This window comes from Bos taurus, chromosome 2 (assembly GCF_002263795.3).
Source record: "Bos taurus isolate L1 Dominette 01449 registration number 42190680 breed Hereford chromosome 2, ARS-UCD2.0, whole genome shotgun sequence".
NCBI lineage: Eukaryota > Metazoa > Chordata > Mammalia > Artiodactyla > Bovidae > Bos > Bos taurus.
Window position 1 is genome coordinate 71,957,267 of NC_037329.1, and position 20,816 is coordinate 71,978,082.

The 20,816-nt window shown below is 49.1% G+C and overlaps 1 protein-coding gene across 10 annotated transcripts in view; it reads left to right on the forward strand.

The window, feature by feature from the left end:
- Positions 1-20,816, forward strand: part of RALB (RAS like proto-oncogene B) — a 75,176-nt gene that overhangs the window by 16,246 nt on the left and 38,114 nt on the right. Inside the window, exons 3-4 of one of the 10 annotated variants that reach the window (XM_059892179.1) lie at positions 10,311-10,769; positions 11,362-11,444. The gene's annotated coding sequence lies outside the window, so the exon portion shown is untranslated. 10 annotated transcript variants of the gene reach the window in all.

Below are 20,816 nucleotides of genomic sequence, written 5' to 3' on the forward strand. Positions count from 1 at the left end.
GCTGACTCTCCTGCAGACAGGAAAACTGAGGCTCAGAGCCCTGACATGCTTTGCTTGAGGTCCCTCTGCTGCAGGCCAGGATATAAGTCAGCCTTATGTTCTGACTGAGAGCTGGCTTCAGCGCATCACTCTGGGCTGTAGCATCAGGCACTCAGTTTTCTGGGGTCTAATGATTTCAGTTGGGGCTTCTCCAACCTAAAGGACAGCAGAAGAGTACAAGGAGCCGTGCAATTGGTGGTGAAAATGTGTGCACAGATCAGAGAGGCCTGAATCCAGGAGAGTTAGTCTTAGAGGAGGGGCTGGGATTGGATAAGACCTGGAGGGTGCCTCCCTGCACCCACCTTCCTGAGGGGTAGGGCTGCCGCACACCATCTCACTGAACCCTGCTATCCTTGCTGGGGGGGTTCTTGCATGCCCTGGGAGCGAGTCACTCTGTCCAGGCCTGCCTTCTCAGCAAGCCTTGCAGCCGGGGCTTTGACAACATTGGTGGGTGTGGACCGTTGAGATCTGCCCACCCAGAGACCCCTGGGCTTGGGTAGCATTGTCGCATTTTGCAAGTGAAAATACAAGATGCGTAGCTGATTTTGAATTTCACCAACGAATAATTTGTAGTATAGATATGCCCCCAATATTGCATCTCTAGTTGATGTTGCAGCCTTAGTAGTCTTGGGACTTTGTCCACTGAGGGAGGGGCAAGTGAACGGATGCTCTGGGTGTTCCAGATCAGGGGCCTGCTGCCATTGGTCATCAAAGCCTGGGCCCAGCCTGTCACAGCTCTGCTGAGACATATGTGGTGGCCTTGGGTCAAGCCACCACCCCATGTGAGTTGACAAGGCCGACAGCAGGGGCCCTAATCACTAGGTATGAGTAAGATGGGCCGCAGGCCGTGCTGCTGTGTGTGCCACGCAGGGTCTGCAGTGGAGGACTGCCACTGTTGAAACGTTGGGGGTCTGTGTTCCCGATCTGGCATGCTGGTCGCTGCATGTGCCTTCTCTGTCATGTGTCTTCTCTGTCTCTTGCCTGTAATCTCAACACCTCCAGACAACCCTCTGGCTGCCCTTCTCTTGTGTTCACCACCTCACACCTGCCTCATCAGGGTGTCTCCAGTTCAGTGAATGGCACTCTCTCATCGTGGAGCCTCCTAATCGTATTCCTCCAATTCCTCCATTCCCTCATCCACACACCCAGCCATCTGCCCACCTGTCCATCCACCCAATCAACTGTTTGTTCATCCATCCATCTACCCATCCACCCATCCATCCATCCTCCTACCCATCTATCCACCTATCCATCCACCCAGCCACCCATTCATTCACCCATCCTCCCATCCATCCACTCACCCATCCATCTGTCCACCCACTCATCTACACATCCCTCCATCCACCCAACCATCCTCCCATCCATCCATCCATCCATCTGCTCATCTACCCACACATCTATCTATCCATCCATCTACCCATCTACCCATCCACCCGTTCATCCACCCATCCTCCCATCCATCCACCCATCCTCCCATCCATCCACCCACCCACACACCCAGCCATCTGCCCATCTGTCCATCCACCCAATCAATTATCTGTTCATCCATCCATCTACCCATCCATCCACTCATCCATCCATCCTCCCACCCATCTACCCACCTATCCATCCACTCAGCCACCCATTCATTCATCCATCCTCCCATCCGTCCACTCACCCATCCATCTGTCCACTCACTCATCTATCCATCCTTCCATCCACCCATCCATTCTTGCATCCATCCATCCATCTACTCATCTACCCTTCCATCTACTCAACTACCTGCCCATCTATCCCCACCCATCTACCCATCCACCCATTCATCCACCCATCCTCCCATCCATCCACCCACCCACACACCCAGCCATCTGCCCACCTGTCCATCCACTCAACTGTCTGTTCATCCATCCATCTACCCATCCACCCATTCATCCACTCATCCATCCATCTGCTTATCCATTCATCTACCCATCCACCCATCCATCCATCTATTCACCATCCAGCCATCTACTCATCTACCCATCCATCTATCCATCCACCCATCCTCCCATCCATCTACCCACCCACACATCCATCCATCTTCCTATCCATCCATTCATTAGTTAACGAGCATTTCATTGTAGCAGGCACTTTGATGTTTAACATCTCAGCTGTAGGAGGGACTAAAGGAATTAATATTTAAATGTGAGTGGCTGACAACAGCCATCAGACCTCCAGTGAACCAAAGGACCTGATCTCCCATGTTTCAGCACCAGGTCATATGGGGAGAGATTGTCTAGCCTTGCGTTTAGATGGCAGCAACTCCTCTAACAAAGCTCCTAGAGAAGACTTCAGGCTGTGATGAGATGGGAGCAGAACATCGCGGGGCCAGGAGTCTTGGGAGGCCTCAGCAGCAGGGAGCTGAGCTGGCTCTGCCAAAGGAGTGGTGTCCACCTTGTGTGGGCACCCCCACGGGAGGGGTGAGAGCAGAGGACGTGAGAGACACTGTTCCCTGACAGCTGGTGTCTGGCAGAGCTCTGGCCCATAGCAGGTGCTCGGCAGACTTGGGACTGTCACCAGACAGAGGAAACCAAGATCCAGAGAGGGGAGGTGACTTGGCCAAGGTCACAGAGCCTTGCTGCCATGGGACTGGGATAAAGAGTGTGTGGACTTGTGAGGCACAGCTGGTTTGAACTCTGAACCTCACTGACCTACCTGTGAATAGGAAATTTCACCTCCCCCTTGGAGTGTGCTCCATGAAAGATGCCAAAGGGTGTTGTGAACCAGTCAGCCCCGGACCTGGTGATGTGCTCGCCTGAAGAGCTGAGGGGAAGGGCAGGCCCCAGTCTCAGTTGAGAGGCTCCCCGTGGCCTCAAATCCACCCCTGTGGCTTCCTGAGCTCTGGGCCTCATCTCCTGCCTGTCTAAGGTGAGGGCAGTGGCCCAAGGGGCAGAGGGCAGGAATCTGGCCTCAGGCTGCTTGGCCCTTCCTGTGTGCAGGGGGTCTGCACAGCCCCCTAGGTTACTTCCTACGGATTCTGGCCCGAGTGTCACCCATTGTGGCTGGATTTGCCTCCTGCGTGGGTTTTGGAAGGAGGTCCTGGGAGTGTGACTCTTGCCATCTTCTTCTCACCGTCCCACTGGGGGCCCAGCCTCCCTGGGAGCCTGCAGCTTTACAGCCCTGGGGCCATACTCACCTCATTGCCGCTTTAATTGTGATCCTGTCTACCCAGTTTCTTCTTGGCCATTGTAAAGAATTAAAACTCCCCAGAAAAATGGATGCTAGAAAAGGGACTTGTTCCCCAAGCCCCAGCCCAGAGATGTTGTTTTTTTGGCCATGCTGAGACCAGGGCCCACACCCAGGTTCCCTGCAGCAGACATTGTAATATTTTGATGGTCTTGCTTCTGGAGGAGAGACTCGGGGCTGGGGGTGATTCTGCTGATAATAGTCAGCTTTCTTTCAAAAGCAAGAGTCTCCCGGCTCAGGGGTCCCTTATCCCCTGCCAGTCACCCCACATCCCTCAGACCTCTGACCTGGTAGCCTTGTCCTGCTTTCTGGAACAGCTGCAGGGAAGAGATGGGGCTATCCATAAAAAAGAAAAACATGTTAAAAAAGTCTTGTTCCATGAAAAAGTCACGGCGGGGGAGGGGTGGGGGATTGGCATTTATGGGTGGGAGGGGCAGAGTGACAGTGGCTGCAAGAGCAGGTTGACTGTGGGGCCCCTCCCCAGCTGCTGGGGCAGGGGCTGAAGTGCAGTTCCGCCCCTCTCCCAGGAGCAGGCAGGTGGTAACGAAAAGGCCTGAGGTTCCCTGGATCACACTGCTGGGGCAGCGGTTGGGGGGTGGGAGTAGAGAGGAGGGGGGCCCCTCACCAGGATTGCTGTGATTGCACTAGGGCAAGAACAGAGCCAGTCAAGGCCAAGCACCAAGCCTGGCTCTTCCCTTTGGTCCTGTGGGCTCCTGAGGCCCAAGGTCCTCATCTATAAAGTGAGGAATAGCAGCCCCATAGACCACAGCAAAGGGCATGAGAGAGCAAAGGACAGGCTCCGCAGCGCAGGCCCCTGGAAGGCATTGAGCTGCTAGGGAGGAAAGACTTTCCTTGGCCCTTCTAGGTTCTGGTTGGTCTAAGAGTTAACTAGACATGGGAGAGATTAGCAAGAGAAATGAAATTTAATTACATACATTCAGGGCCTCTCTAAGCACGTGGAGCCCCAGAACAAGTTAGTTGAGGGTTAGCCTTTCTAGAGGAGAAGGGGTAGGGTGGGGACTTCAGAGAGGAGGAAGGTATAGTTTCTAGGAAGATGAAACGAGCAAATGTTTGGTAAACAAATGTCTGCTGAGCTGTGCAGTGACATAGGGATGCAGAAGTCCTCTGTTCTGTGTTTTTCTATAGCGGTGGGTCATCCTGCAACAGGTCCTCCTCCATCTGAGTTGTTTTTTTTTTTTTTGGCCATGCTGAGTCTTCATTGTTGCAGGTGGGCTTTCTTTAGTTGTGGTGCCTTGAGGCTATTCTCGAGTTGCGGTGCACAGGCTGTGTGCACTGTGGTGGTTCACAGGCTCTAGGACACGTGGGGTTCAGTAGTTGCACCACGTAGTGGGTGCTCAGTAGTTGCGGCTCAGTAGTTGCGGTTCACGGGCTCTAGAGCACAGGCTTGGTAATTGTGGTGCACCGGGCTTAGTTGCCCAGTAGCATGTGGGATCTTCCTGGGCCAGGGATCGAACCACTGTCCCCTGCATTGCAAGGCAGATTCTTAACCCCTGAACCGCCAGGGAAGCCCTATCTAAGTTCTTTTAAGCAGTTAGGGGGAGGGTCAGAGTCTTTGGCCTTGACTGTTTTTAGCTCAAAATAATCTTCAAGCCAAAGAGACACATTTTGGGTTGGCAAAGTTTGCTCCCCTACACAGCTGACATCACTTATTTCCTCATCCCTCTTCCTAACTCAGGTTTTGGTGTCCTCGTGTCCTTGTCTGCATGCCTAGCTGCCCAGAGCTGGCTAGCTCCATGGGTCTCATGCAGATCAGGAGAATGTCTGGGCTGGGAGAGAGGCAGGGCATGTTCATCCTGTGAGAGGGGGCTGGCTTCCTGGGAGACCGTGGCGGATCGAGCTCAGCACAGGATGCAGGCACTTGGATCTCATTTTCTCCTCACCCTTGTGGGCCTAGCAGCACTCACTCTCCAGGGGTTTTTCTCTGGTTACCTGGAGGTCAGTACTGGATCTTGGCAGTGGTTTTCTGTGCAGTTTCAGAAGCACAGAGCACGTGTCCACAAAGTTGGAAGCGGAGAGCGTGAGCTGGCATGTGGTGGGGTTTAGTCATAATGATGAAGACATTACTTAATGACAAGACAAACTTGTCTTCATTTCTAGGGAGCTAGCTCATGGTAAGCTGTGATGGCAGAAAGATAAGTGCAACTGATTCAACTATTCAAAATAGCAAGGAATCAGTTTTTTCTAACATGTTTCCCATGTGGATTAATTTCTCCTGGAAGATGAAAACATCTCCCCTAGCTAATTCCCTGCAGAGCAATTCCTGGGACACCTGGTTAGTTCCTGCAACTGGGCTGGAGCTGTAGAGACCACATAGGAAAGTGGTAATGGGGAAAGAGAGGTTCTAGATAAAATACTTGGCAAAAGTGGTAGAGATCACACCTGAGAAGTCTTTTTCAATGACAGGAACTAAATTGAACGCGCAAGTCAAGATTTTGAATACATTTGGGAACAAGCAAGCGCCAGGGACTTTTGTTGGTAGCTGCCAGCAGAAGGCTACAAGGGCAAGAAGGCTTGGGACTACTCCCCAGGCTTTGGAAAAGGATCCCAAAAATGCATTACTGGCACCTTGAATGAGAACCCAGGAGCTTAAATCTTTTCCCAGGGAGGGTAAGTCACTCCATCCTTGTTGTGTAAACTAAAGATCTCTGGTCCTCCCCTAAGACTAAGACTTCAGCTTTTGGTTTTAGACTATGCAAACCCCCAGGAAGGAGTGGGTACCCGCGGAGCAGTCTTTGGTCATTTATTCCTGCATGCAAATGAGCCCCTGAGACCTGTTCCTGAGAAGAGGATGAGGTAGCAGGAAGCGCAGGGCATTGAGAGCTGAGGAAACAGAGAGAGGAAAGATGATGTGAATGTTGGAGATGAACCCTTGTTTGGTTTTGCTTTTACAGTAGATTCTTCCTGTAACCTTCAGTAGGTGAGAATGGCTCCTCACCATCTACAGCTCAGCGGTTCCACTCTTTTTCTAGTGGAAGTGGTCACCAAGTATCCAGGGCCCACCAGGATGCTGTCAGACTCTTTCTAATACCATCTATTTATGTAACACGGCAGCTCATGGCAGAACATAAGCTCTGCTGGCTTATGTTCTAGGAAATAGGCCAGCTGCTCGATCCACAGCCTCCCTCCTTCTGCCTGGCTTTTGAGCACCCGTCTCCCTGGGGTCAACCTCTGGGGGTCCCAACTTCCAGCCTTGCCTCTGCTTTTTCTGGGAGTTGGCAGGAGGATCTTCTTTTTAGTCTTCAGTGCTTTTGCTCCCTTCCTCCTTCGGTCTCCCCAAGTTTCCTGAGGGCAGATTTCTCTTTCCACCTCTGGGCCTGTGGACCTCACTTTGTTTGGACCCCTGTAACAGCCTTCTAACCCCCATGCCCACATCTGCTCCTTATAGCCCATCCTCTACACAGCAGTGAGAGTGGTCTTTCCAGAATCTAAATCAAAGCATGTCACCCTCTGGGCTTGAAACTCCTCAGTGGCTTCGTGTCACAGTTGGAATAAATTCAGTCTCCGTATAACCTGGACGCCCCTGCCTCCCTCTGCCCTCTCGTGGTCTCACTTCCCTCCTGGCCCACGGCTTTCTCTCCACCCTCCCGTCTGTTATCAAAAGGACCACACTTTTTTCTGCCTTAGGAGTTTGTGTAGCTTATTATTCTCAAAACAGTTTCTCCTTCCCCTCACTCCCAACCTTTCCTGGGATTGATTCCTTTGCATCCTTCAGGTCCTAGCTAAAATGTCACCTCCTGAGAGGAACTTTTCTTGATCACTCACTCTAAATTAGAGTTATTTAATTATCTAACTTAGTTTATTATTTGGTTATCTAATTTAAATTAGAATTATCTGGGATTCTCCAGTCGCTTGTCTGTTCACTGGTTCTCTCGTCTGAGTCGTCCGCCAGTACACCCCTAGCTTGGTACACATCAAGGCCTGGCATCAGTCAGAGGAGGCTAAGCTTTGCAGCCAACAAACACCCAGCAGCTCTCAGTGCCTTCAAGCCACAAAGGTTTATTTCTCAGCCACGCTAAATGTTCATTGCAGGTTGGGGTTGGGGGTCAGGGGGTGGGGCAGGGGCTGCTCTCATTGCAGGGGCCTGGGCTGATGGAACAGCCACACTCCCAGACATTCCCAAGGCTATAGAGATGGGTCTCTCACTGAGAAATTCTCCAACCCAAAATGATCTGTGTGTCACTTTCACTTCCAAATCACTTTGGAGAACTCGGGACATAGTGTCACTCAAGCACAGGGAGTTGGAAGGTCAAGGCTCCCCAGCACCTGGGAAGGAGAAGTGCAAATATACGTCAGACGGTGCTCAAGACTCACACAACACTCAACTGATGCTTTTGGGCGGGGGGTGTGGGGGTGGGAGAGCATCTAGAATGTTCTTTCTGTAGCTGAGAGTGACCTTTAAGGTCCTGTTGGGGATCTTGTATCCCTGCTGTTCAGGCCCCTGGCATGTGGGGAGTCAGGGTTCCCTCAGGAGAAGCTCAGCAGACAAGGGAATCCCCTGAGACCTGACAGGAACAGTCTCAGAGCTTCCAAGGCAGGTTACCTCTCAGAGCTCATCCCCGGTAGGATGTGTTCCCCGGCTGTGTCCTCTGTGAGACAGCTCTTCCTAAAGGGTCCTATAATAGCCTTGAATGTACATCTTGGGGGAGAAGGCAATGGCAACCCACTCCAGTACTCTTGCCTGGCAAATCCCATGGACGGAGGAGCCTGGTAGGCTGCAGTCCATGGGGTCGATAGGAGTTGGATACTACTGAGCGACTTCACTTTCATTTTTCACTTTCATGCATTGGAGAAGGAAATGGCAACCCACTCCAGTGTTCTTGCCTGGAGAATCCCAGGGATGGGGGAGACTGGTGGGCTGCAGTCCATGGGGTCACACAGAGTCAGACACGACTGAAATGACTTAGTAGTAGTACGTCTTGGCCTTTGGTGGCCATCACAGTTGAAGCTAATGTTTGTTAAGCACTCATCAAGTCCCTGGCACTGTACTGAGAGCTGTACAAGTAATCACATTTATATCCTCACGTCTGCAGGGTCCAGAGGCTAACTTCCTAATTACGTCACTGCTAGTTCTGTGATAGAACTTTCCTCTGAATCTATGCTTCCTGATTCTAAACCTGTGCGCTTAGTCATTACTTTATAGGAAAAGTTTGCATCTGATTCCCCTTCTAGGTTATAAATACTAGACAGCTTCTGTTTTTAAAATTTTTTTATTTTAAAATTTATTTTATTGAAGGATAGTTGATTTACAACATTGTTTTAATTTCTACTGTACAGCAAACTGACTCATTTATGCAGGTGTATACATTTTTTTTCGTATTCTTTTCCATTATGGTTTATCACATGATATTGACTATAGTTCCCTTGCTATACAGCAGGACCTTTGCTGTTTATCCATTCTGTATATAATTCTTTGCATCTGCTAACCCCAAACTCCCACTCCATCCCCTTGGCAACCACAAATCTGTTCTCTATGTCTGTTTCTGTTCAATTGTGTCACAAATTTAGATTCCACATATAAAAGTGATATCATATGGCATTTGTCTTTGACTTACTTCACTTAGTATTATTATCTTTATCCTTTTTGTGAAGTCTCCTACCTTATCCCTCATAGCATCCAGCAGAATTTCTGTCATATAATGAGCAGGCAAAATAAGACTTTATGGAGAAGGAAATGGCAACCCACTCCAGTATTCTTGCCTGGAGAATTCCATGGACAGAGGAGCCTGGTGGGCTACAGTCCATGAGGGTCACAAAGAGTCGGACACGACTGAGCAACACACACACACACATATAAGACTAATGTGTATGAGAAGGACAAAACAGACTACTTAAGATAGTAGGGTAACACTAGGATAGTCTCATGACATTTTGTTGTTGTTAAGCCCCTTAAAGACTAAGTAAAAGCTTCTGTGCTTTTTGCTTCAGCTCTTGATAGACTGTCTGAATCTGTTTGTTGCTTATACATAGCAATTTAATCACAGCACAAAGCCTCTCATAATACACACAGCACCCTGATGTATAATTATCAGTAAGGAAAGAATTAATTATACCGATGCTAGCTACTGTGGATATAAAATTGAACAAGAGATAGTTTCCATCCCTAGAGATTATGGATCAGATCAGTCGCTCAGTCGTATCCGACTCTTTGCAACCCCATGAATCGCAGCACGCCAGGCCTCCCTGTCCATCACCAACTCCCGGAGTTCACTCAGACTCACGTCCATCGAGTCAGTGATGCCATCCAATGGCCATCTCATGCTCTGTCTTCCCCTTCTCCTCCTGCCCTCAATCCCTCCCAGCATCAGAGTCTTTTCCAATGAGTCAACTCTTCGCACGAGGTGGCCAAAGTACTGGAGTTTCAGCTTTAGCATCATTCCTTCCAAAGAAACCCCAGGGGCTGATCTCCTTCAGAATGGACTGGTTGGATCTCCTTGCAGTCCAAGGGACTCTCAAGAGTCTTCTCCAACACCACAGTTCAAAAGCATCAATTCTTCGGCACTCAGCCTTCTTCACAGTCCATACATGACCACAGGAAAAACCATAGCCTTGACTAGACGAACCTTTAAGCGGTCATTTAAACAAGTAATTGCTATAGGGTGTGTGATGGACATGCCGTGAGGTTTTTGTGGGACCAGTGGGGCCAAAAATCCTACGGAGGCAAGTGGAGTGAGGGTAGGACTCAGCTCTAGGAATGGGCGGTTAGGAAAATCAACCCAAACCCTATTTGGATGCAAAGAACAAGTTCCCCGGCTTTGGAGGACCTTAACGGGGACATACTGTGGGTGTAAAACCTATCGTCCCACTGAACTTGCTGCATCAAGGCTACGGCTGGGGTGAGAATTCCAGCCCCTGTACGTCACCTGGGCCAAGTTATTGCTGGCACCGACAGCCGCATTACTGCTAATGGGGTGTTATCAGCCTGGCGAGTCCCGGCGGCAGGCGGAGGTCCCGCCTCGGGATGCCCTGGTCCGCGCGTCCCGCGCCGCCGCATCGTGATTTACTTTGGTTTCTCTATATCAGGCCTGACCCTCCCTTATGCTTTCCAGGGCTCTGGCCTCGCCCTGACCTAAACCCACGGCGGGAACACCCTGGCCACCACACCCAGCGTCCCCAGACCGGCTGGGATTCCTTCACCTCAGCAGCGGTCACGTGCAGCGCGTCCACCCTGTACAGGAAGAAGCGGAGGTGGGCGGGGCCAGGGTGTCGAGCCCGCCCTTCCCGCCCTAGTCTTGGAAGTTCCGCTTCAGATTGGCTACTACGCTCGCGAGGGGCGCGGCCTTCGGGGGGTCGGGCAGGAGCGGAAGGCAGGGCGCGCTCTGGAGGGGCGGGGTTGCCTAGGCGACGCCGGGCGCGCGCTCAGGGGTGGGGAAGCCGGCAGGCTGCTCAATGACAAATCGGCGGGGCCCGGCTGGGGTCCGGCCCCCAGAGGAGGCGAAGAAGCGGGCGGAGCCGGTTTAAGGGCAGGGGCGGGTGCGGACGGCCAGGCGGCGCGGGACGGGTCCCAGGTAAGGGTGTCCGCGCTCCAGGGGGCCCCCCTCAGGCTAAGTGGGGCGCGCGCGGGGAGCGGGTGCGCGTCCCGGGCCAGTGGCCTCTACTCCCAGTTCCGCGCAGGTCTGTGGCCCAAGGGCGACCTGGCGGTGGCGGCCCTACTCGAACGAGGATTGGGGTGGGTATCCTCCCAGACCCGCTTGGGGCCGAGGAAAAAGGGGCGGCGCCCCGCCTTTCCCCCCTCCCCCCAACCCCCGAGCCTGCCACTTCTTCCCTTTTCCTGCAAGTGGCCTCTGCCTCCATTTCCTGCCCTTCGGGCCTCCTGCCAAGGATGGTCCACTTCCTCAGGCCCTTAGTCGCTGCTGTGGTCTGGGCGAGTCTGTGAATGTTGCAAAAACTTGTTAGTGCTTTAGGAACTTGGCCGTGGACTGACCCGGGGCCGCTCTTCGGAAGTCGTGTGGTCTCTTTGCGGACTTGGTTTGGTCCTGTGTTGCAGACGAGCTTGAGTTTGCCCCTACCCGTGGCTCCTTCCCGAGAGGGGCCGGCGTTGGGCGGCTTCTCCTCGGGCGCACCTGAACCTGCCCGTGCTTCTCTTCTCGCCCCCGGTAGGTCTAGGAGGTCATCCGTGGTGGATTCAGACGGCTAGTGGCAGCAACAGCTGCACCCAGGCTCGTATCCGTGTTCTTTTTCAGGTAAATCTAGAAACGATGAACCTCGTTGCTTTCAGGTGATTCTTGTGGAGGGAAGCTCTCCTGTCTGGCGGATTCATTTAGAATTGCCAGTGAGGGAGACTTGGCTGATTGCTCTCATTGGAGTTATCTGTGACTTGGTCTCAACCTTCGTAGAACAGTTAACTTTCTACTTTGTCCTGGTCTCCTAACCTCATTTGGGGCGGGGCGGGGGGGGCGGGGGGAGGATTAGGTTTTGAGGATGGATAGTGGGTACTAATGATCGGAGGGGATAGGGTATCTTTTCACTGGGTGAATGACCCATGTTATAAGCACGACAGTAAGATTCTTGGATGTAAGAATTCAAACAATTTAAGGCAATGGTCCTTCAACCTGGAGCAGTATCATTGGAATATCAGATATGGGCTGAGCATGAAAGGTGGCATTGAAAATTGGGAAGAACAGGAGGGTCCAGATTCTGAAACTTGATTTGCTGTGTGATCTTGAGCAGGGCTTTGCCCTTCTCTGTGCTGCAGAGTCCACAGCTGTGAAAAGGTGATAATAGCTGACCTACTTGTTAGTATTAAACAAAGTAAGGAATGTTTGAGGTGCTGTTTGTGGTAGTGGGGGTAGATGGTTGTTGGGGTGGGAAAAAGGCCACGGACACACATCTCTTCTGTGTGGTTTCAGTTGGGACAGCTAGTCTGTCTTCTGACCCCATCTGGGTCTTTCCTTCCTTTCTATTCATGTTATTTTCCCCTGGAAACAGTGGGTATTCTGATCTGAGATATGAGCAAGATTTCCCAACTATGCCAAAGGAGTAGAACCTTTCCCAAGATTTAGTGTGAAAAAGAGTGGAGGGATAAGTTAATTAGACACTTTATTGTGTGTGTGTGTGTGGTGGGAGATATAGGACTGGACATCTAAAGATAGGAAAAGAGAATTAGAGCTGTAAATTTGGTTTCAGTGAGTCTTGGTAGAAGGTGGAAGAAGTGTAAAAGTTCTGATTTCTTGCCTTAATTCAAGGTTCTTGCCTTGGCCCAAGATTAGCTTGAGATGCTGGAAATTTTTAAATCACCCAGTTGAGACAATTCTTTGTGCTACATCACCCCATCCCACAATACTTCTTTGCATTCAGTTACTTAATTCTTACCCACTTAGTGGATTTGTGGATGTTAGAAACATAATTGGAGCTGTTTTCTGAAAGCTAAATGTGGAGACAGTGTAACAACCTAGAAGGACAGTACTAAGTAGCCCGGGAGCTGTAACTTGTCTCAGGGTGATAGCAAGAGGCCCACTTTTCACTGGCTCCAATTACAGATGGCCCTTGGTTTAGGGTGAGGTATGTCCTGGTAAACACATCATAGGTTACAAATATCATAAGTCAAAGATACATTTAATACACTTCTGAACCTCATCACTTATTCTGGTCCACCTTAGACCTGCTCAGAGCACTCCTCAGCCTCCATTTGGAAAAAAATAACCTAACACAAAGCCTGTCTTGTAGTGTTGAATATCTGATGTAACCTATTGAATTCTGTATTCAGAGTGGAAGGCAGACTGGCTTTGTGGGTTTGGAGGGTATGGACTGTTCTGTATCAGTTGTTCACCCTCATGATCCTATGTTGAATGGGGCTGTGGCCCATCATCACAGGAGAGGGTCTTTTTTTTTAATTGCAGTATAGATGGTTTACAATGTTGTGTTGGTTTCAGGTGTACAGCACAGTGATACATATATATATATACACACACATAAAAAATATATACACATATATGCATGCATATATGGAGAAGGGAATGGCTACCCACTCCAGTATTCTTGCCTAAGAATTCTATGGACAGAGGAGCCTAGTAGGCTACAGACTATGGGATTGCAAGAGTTGGACACAACTGAGCGACTAACACACACATATACTTACATATATATATTCATCTTCAGATTTTTCCCATTAAAAGTTACTGCAAGATATTGGATATATAAGTACCCTATGCTATACAGTAGGAGCTTGTTGTTTATCTGCTTTATATGTAGTCGCGTATATATGTTAATCCCAACCTCCTAATTTGTCTCCCCTTCCCCTCCCTCCCCTACCTCACCCTCCCTTTTGGTAACCATAAGTTTGTTTTCTATGTCTGTGGGTCTGTTTTGAATATAAGTTCATTTGTATTATTCTTTAAGATCCCCGCATAACTGATATCATGTGGTATTTGTCTTTTTCTGTCTGTCTTACTTCACTTAGTATGATAATCTCTAGGTTTGTCCATGTTGCTGCAAATGAGGTTATTTCATTCTTTTTATGGCAGAGTAGTATTCCCCTGTATATATGTGCCACATCTGCTGTATCCATTCATTTTCCCATGGACATATAGCTTGTTTCCGTGCCTTGGCTATTGTTAATAGTGCTGCTGTGAACATAGGAGTGCCTGTATCTTTTTGAATTAGTTTTCTCTGGATATATGCCCAGGAGTGGGATTGCTGGATCATATGGTAGTTCTATTTTTAGCTTTTTAAGGAACCTCCATACAGTTTTCCATAGTGACTGCACCAATGTATGTATAATCCCACCAACAGTGTAAGAGGGTTCCCTTTTCTCCACACCCTCTCTGGCATTTTATTATTTGTAGACTTTTAAATGATGGCCATTCTGACTGGTGTGAGATGATTGTAGCTTTGATTTGCATTTCTATAATAATTAGCAATGTTGAGCATCTTTTCATGTGCTGGTTGGCCATCTGTATATCTTTTGGGGATATATGTCTATATAGGTTGTCTGCACACAAGAGAGTATCTTACTGTATATTGCTAGCCCAGAAAAAGATCAAAATTCAAAATTTGAAGTATGGTTTCTACTGAACATATATTGCTTTTATACTATCATAAAGTTGAGAAATCGTAGGTTACCTCCTAAGTTGGGGGCTGCCTGTACCTCTCAACAAACAGCCCATTGGATGTTTTTCTGAAGTGAATGCAAGTTGCTGAGGAGTCTGAATGAAGGAGAACTGAGCAAGTACCAGAGAAAATGAAGCTATTCTCACCATACCGGGAAGCCTGGGGGGAGGTGAGGAGGAGGAAGGAAACTGGTATTCATTGAGCATTAGATGTCTGCTCACACAGACCCCCTGATCTGACTAATGGCAGCTGAGTATCTGGTCTTGGACACTTGACCATGAGCTGTCTCCTTTTGCTCCTCATTTTTTGGTTCCTGTGAATACAAATATGGGTGAGTATGTACATATTCTTGGATGGTCCAAAAAGTAGAGGGGCAAAGAAGGCAAGAGGACGTGGGAGCTTTTGGGTGGGTGAGAGTAGGAAGAATGGAAGAGAATGTGAATGCTGCTTGTCAAAGAGGGTAGGTGCTTGTGGTTACCATAGCAACCACAGAATGCAAGCCCGGTCTCAATTTCATGTTTATGTTACCCTTAAAAAAAAAAAAAAAGCAAGTGCTTGTCGTTTTCCTGGGTGTTCTCTATTACTGCTATAGACAAATCTTTGAGTTTTTGCCATTAGAAAAATTGAAACCTAAATGCAGAAACAGGTGTTATTAATTGATAATTGTTAGGGACTTCCTTGGTGGTCCAGTGGTTAAGACTTATCCTTCCAATGCAGCTCCCCTGGTTGGGGAGCTAAGGTCTCACATGCTGCGTGGTCAAAAAGCCAAAACATAAAGTAGAAGCAATCTTGTAATAAATTCAATAAAGACTTTAAAATGGTCCACATTAAAAAAAAAAAAAAACTTAAAAAAATAGGTAATTGCTAGTACGTTGTTGTTCTTTGTTGCTTTTGTCAGTGCCTTGTGGGCAATTTTAATATAGTATGTTTTAGGCCCACTGATTGGGAATTGACATACAGAATATTAAGTTCGATCTGATCCAAATTAAAATATTGATACTCCAAGCTATGTAATTTTGCTTGGTATATGAGTTGAAGGAAATAGAGTAGTTTGGCCTTGTGTGACTGCCTACCTCTAAAGTTTATCTTTTGAATGAATTTTCTAGTGCTGTGTAATAAATTGCCCCAAATTTAGCAGCTTGAAACAACAGACATTCATAATCATACAGTTTCTGGAATCTGGGAACAGCCTGGCTGGGTGCTTTTGTTCAGAGTCTCTGCCGAGGTTGTGGTCACTGCCCCAGGGTGGGGCACTCACATGGCTGTTGGGTGGAGGCCTCAGTCCTTACCAAGTGGCCGCCCTACAGGACTCTTCACAACTTGGGAGCTCGCTCTCTTTCTCCTGAGAGCAGGTGATCTGAGAGGGAAAGGGAGGATGATCAGGCTGGAAAGTGTGGTAACCTGGTACCTAATCTGGAAGTATACCATTGCTTCTGCCAGCACACAGACCAGCCCGGTGCATTGTGGGAGTGGACTGCCCTTTGGAAGCTTAAGGACCATTAGCATTCTTGGACACTAGCTTCAATGGTTTCTTTTTGAAGGTTTTGTTTCATGTGCTTCCTGAAGTCTGTACCACAGGAGATTAAAATGCAGCTGGATTACTATTCTAGAACTTTTAATGTTATACTTGAAACTTTATGTTCTTTCTTCTTGTCCTTCATAATCAGATGCTAGGATTAATTAGCCAAATATTCAGTAGCTTTGGAAATTAGAAATTAAAATCTTGCTAGTTCCTAAACCAAATGGAACATCTGAAGTTCTTTTTTTTTTTTTAACCCTAAAACAAATTGGTTAAAAATGATTGCCAAAATGATGATCTTGATGAACAGCATAAAATTAGTCATTAATCATCTGTGTATTTTTTAAACATAAAACTCACTGGCAAAGTAGCTGAAAAAGTCTCAGAGAACCTGGGTGATTGGGTACAAGGCTGTTTATTAAACACTTCTTCCTACCCTTACATATGTGTGAAACTTTCCACAATAAAAAGTTTTTTTTTTTTTTTAAAGGGGGCAGGGAAGAGGCATAATCACAAGAAAAAGTGCTTATAGAGCCCTGACACTAAGACCAGTAAATAAACTATGGCATTCCAGGGTAAAAAAAAAAAAAAAAGCCACTCTTCCAATTACCTTAAATCTTTGGACAGTATTTGCCTAGCAATTCTTCATTTCTCTCTGAAACACTGTGGTTGCTCTGCTCAATTGTGTTCAGCTCATTGTGACCCCAGGGACTGTAGCCAGCTAGGTTCTTCTGTCCATGGAATTTTCCAGGCAAGAATACTGGAGCAGGTTGCCATTTCCTCCTCTGGGGAATTTTTCCCTACCCAGGGATTGAACTTGTGTCTCCTTCGATTCCTGCATTCACAGGTGGATTCTTTACCTACTGAGCCATTTGGAAAGCCTAACACATTTTAATTATCCACCTGGAGAGAAGGGCCTCATTCTTTTAGTTTCTCAGTGAAATCTTTCTGGAGTGTCTGTCTGTGGAGACAAGGATTTAGGGACCTCGAGCCAGAAGCCTGAGTCAATGATCTGCATATTTTTCCTGTCTTTAAAAATTCTATGATTCTAATGCTTTGATGTGACAAATATCCTTTGACTCAAGCATATTTATAACAAGAAGCTTCATAAATCATGTTAAACTGTAATTTCAGAAAATGAAGTCCTCTGAGAATTGCTTTTGTTCATTCCAACCTAGTTCAAGGCTGTTAAGAGTCACCAGGAGGCAGACTGGAGAAGTCAGCACAATTTGCCTTTCCTTTCTTCCTGTTTTTGGCCCCTTTCCCATCCGCTGCCCTAATTTATGAGCTAGTATCTTCATCTCCTCTTATCCTGCCTCTCCCATCATCCCCCTCCTTCCTCCCACCCCCTTCCGCTAGTAAAAACAGGAAAAGGTCTGTGGCCAGTTATTCACTGTGCATGAGTTGATCCCATCGTAGGGATGGATGGATTTCAGCCAGAGGGGTACCTCTGCTCACCCTCGCATATTAAGCCTTTTAAAAATCTCAAGTTATATATATTCGTTCATTAACTGTGCCATTTTTTAACTCCTAAAAGGGTTCTACACCCAATTCCAATGTGGGTTGTGTGTGGGGTCACATCACTGAGGAATTCTCTGACCCCAGCAGGGTGTCCTGCAGATCAACTCACCCGTGACACTCGCTACCCAGAGGCAGCATCAGACACCACAAGTCAAGGACTCAGTCCCACAGGACTGGCCACATTTCATAGTCACAGGTCCAGGCTGTGTATCTGCCCAACCGCCTACAACTTGGAGGTACCCACAACACCCTGACTGGATTTCACATGCCAGTCACAAGCCCAGTCATCATCTGTACGCCTGACCCACTGGCTTTCGACTACAGGGTCTCAAAACCCTCTGCTTGGGTTTGGTTAATTTGCTGAAGTGGCCCACAGAACTCAGCAGACCCGTTTAATCACTAAATTACCACTTTATCACAGAGGATGTTATCAAGTATGAATCAGTAGCCAATTGAAGAGGTTCACAGGACAGGGTCCTCGTGGAGTTTGGAGGCTCCCATGGTCACTTGCTCCGCTACCTGGAAATTCTCCTGACCTCACCTTTTGGGTTTTTATCAAGGTCCCGTTCCATAAGCATGGCTCATCACATCATCAGCTGCTGGTGGTAGATTCAGCCTCCAATCCCCACCTCCCCAGAAATCAGGGGGTGGGGCTGAAGGTTCCAACCATCTTTGCAAGGTCAGTTCCCCTGGTGTCCTGAGGTGGAGCCCCAAAATCAGCTTGTAGGTGTGCCCCAGTTGTGGTCCTAAGGGACTTGTTGTGAACAATGAGGTGATCATTTCACCTTTATACCTCTGAGTTGGTTTCAGGAACTGAGGACAGGATCAGACATAACGACAGACGCTCCCCCTGCTCTCGTTACTCAGAAAATTCCAAGAGTCAGAGCGGTGAGCCAGAAACTGTGGACAAAGACCAGCTGCACATGAGCATGGGTTTCCCTGGTGGCTCGTTGGCAAAGAATCTGCCTGCAGTGCAGGAGACCCAGCTTTGATCCTGGGTCAGGGAGATCCCCTGGAGGAGGGAATGGCAACCCACTCCAGTATTCGTCCCTAGAAAAACTCTGTGCCTAGCGAGCTACAATCCATGGGGTCGAAAAGATATCCATGGATATCCATGGATACCACTGAGTGACTAACACTTTCACACATGAGCACTTTAATTAGGTTATCTGAATGACCAAATATATATCCTTTATGCTATGCTAAGTCACTTCAGTCGTGTCCGACTCTGTGTGACCCCATAGACAGTAGCCTACCAGGCTCCCCCGTCCCTGGGATGCTCCAGGCAAGAACTCTGGAGTGGGTTGCCATTTCCTTCTCCAATGCATGAAAGTGAAAAGTGAAAGTGAAGTCGCTCAGTCATGTCCGACTCTTAGCGACCCCATGGACTGCAGCCCACCAGGCTCCTCCGTCCATGGGATTTTCCAGGCAAGAGTACTGGAGTGGGGTGCCATTGCCTTCTCCGATATCCTTTATAACTCACATATCATAACCTCCTAAGTAGTTCTAAAGTCTGGTCACCTTTCCTGTGTCCACTGTCGTTCCCTCAGGCCAGGCCTTCTGGCCCCACCCTGCCCCTCCTCATCAACTCTGGGCCCCTCTGCATTTCTACACTATAGCTACAAGGACCTCAACAGGCAAGTCTAATCGTGTCACCCATTTGCTTGTGACACTTGGAAGGCTTTTCTGTGCTCTCGGCAGAAGGTCTAACATCTCTAAACTGCTGAGCCCCTGGTCCCGCTTTCCTCTCCAGCTTCATCTCATGCCGGGCTCCGCCTCTCCCTTTCTGCTCCAGGCAGCCCTGAGGGCCTTTCTTCAATTTCCTGACAGTACTGTGTGTCTTCTTGCTTCTGGTCCCCCTAAAAGCAGGATGAGAAGCGGAGAGTGTGTGAGAGGGATCCTGCAGGGCAGCACTTGGCAGACCCTGCAAACTGGAAGAAGGCACACAGGCCGGAAGGTGCCTCCCGGTCTTGGGGGCCTGATGGGTGGAGAGTTTTATTTCATTCACACTGAGCCATTAAAGGGCTGTGGACACACAGCAGGGACTGCATGAAGATGTTGCAGAGGGCTGAAGTGGCGATAAGAGGTCAACTGGGAGGTTGTGACTGGTCAGTAGTTGGTGGGCGGGCCCAGCTGTGGCAGAGGAGGTGGAGGAAGCAGGTGGCTTTGGGTGGAGTCAGTAGAACTGGTCATGAATTCAGTTGGGGAAGGAGCAAGGGGAATCAAAGGTGACTCATGTATTTGGCTTTAATGATGAGACCTGGATATGATTGGATATGGGGAATGGAGGAGGAGTAGGTTTTAACGTGGCAGGGAAGCAAGAGTTGTACTTTGAGAAAGTACTTTGAGAAAGGTTGAGATTCTTGTGAGACACCCTCCCTGAGAGAGGCAGCACAAGGCAGAGGGGAGTGAGTGAGTCTGGAGGTCAGGAGCGCACTCCGGCCCGTGTTCTGAGAGTTTGGGGCTGCCGATGAAGCTGCTGAGACAAATGGGATCCCCGAGGGGAGAGTCTAGAGAGGTGAGGGGGAGCCTGAGCTCTGGGGGCAACTAACACTAGGAAGCCAGGTAGGGAAGGAACGCCTGGTAGGAGCCTCTGCTGGTGCCACTGCTGCCAGAGGAACAGCAGGTGCCGTGAGAGGTGCAGGGTGCAGAGGCCCGAGGGAGACGGAGAGGGGTCTGTGGGTGGTCCACTAGGGGCCTTCCCCTTCTGGGCACGGTTTTGTTCCAGTTGCTACAGCTCATTTTAAAAGAACTGGAGAGGATTGGTGAGGAGGAAGGAATGCTTTGATTGGAGTTTGCAATGTGGAGTTTATTGGTGACCTTGATGGGACGGGTCTCCTTGAAGCTGTGCTGGGATGGATTAGAAGGGATGTCGTACATGAAGGTGTGAGGGAAGAAACACTGGACTCCGCTATTCAGAGTGGGGTCTGGGGCTGGAGCAGCATCTCGGGGGCCGAGCAGTACAGAAGCCTGGGCTCCACCCCAGACCTGCTGCATCCGATGTGCCTTTGAACAAGATTCCCTGGTAATTTGCCTGGGAGGCACCGGTCCAGATGACCAGGCCTGCAGAGAACTTGTGTCACTGCCTAGAGGGACAGATGGGGACCAAGGGGGTGTGTTTAGGATGCAGGTTAAACAGAATGTGTCTGTGTGCTGTTGGAGAGGACCCTGTAGGGATTAAAGGCTGATTAATGATGCAGAAGAAAGAGGATGACGGCAGAATGACGTTCTTGGGCATGGGGGTGGGGCAGCACGGTGTCCAAAATCTGTGCAAGGCTGGCCTCTGCTGAGAGCAGGAGATGAGGAGGGAGCGGGCACAGGTGCTGGTAGATTTGGAGGTGAACAGTGGCCTCTGGGGAGATACGGTAAGGTCACTGGTGGAGAGCTAGCATGGGGAGGGCCTGGGGAGCCTCGCAGGGAGATTTCTGGGAGTGTAGAGTGAACGCTGGCTCCTGGTGTGTGATCA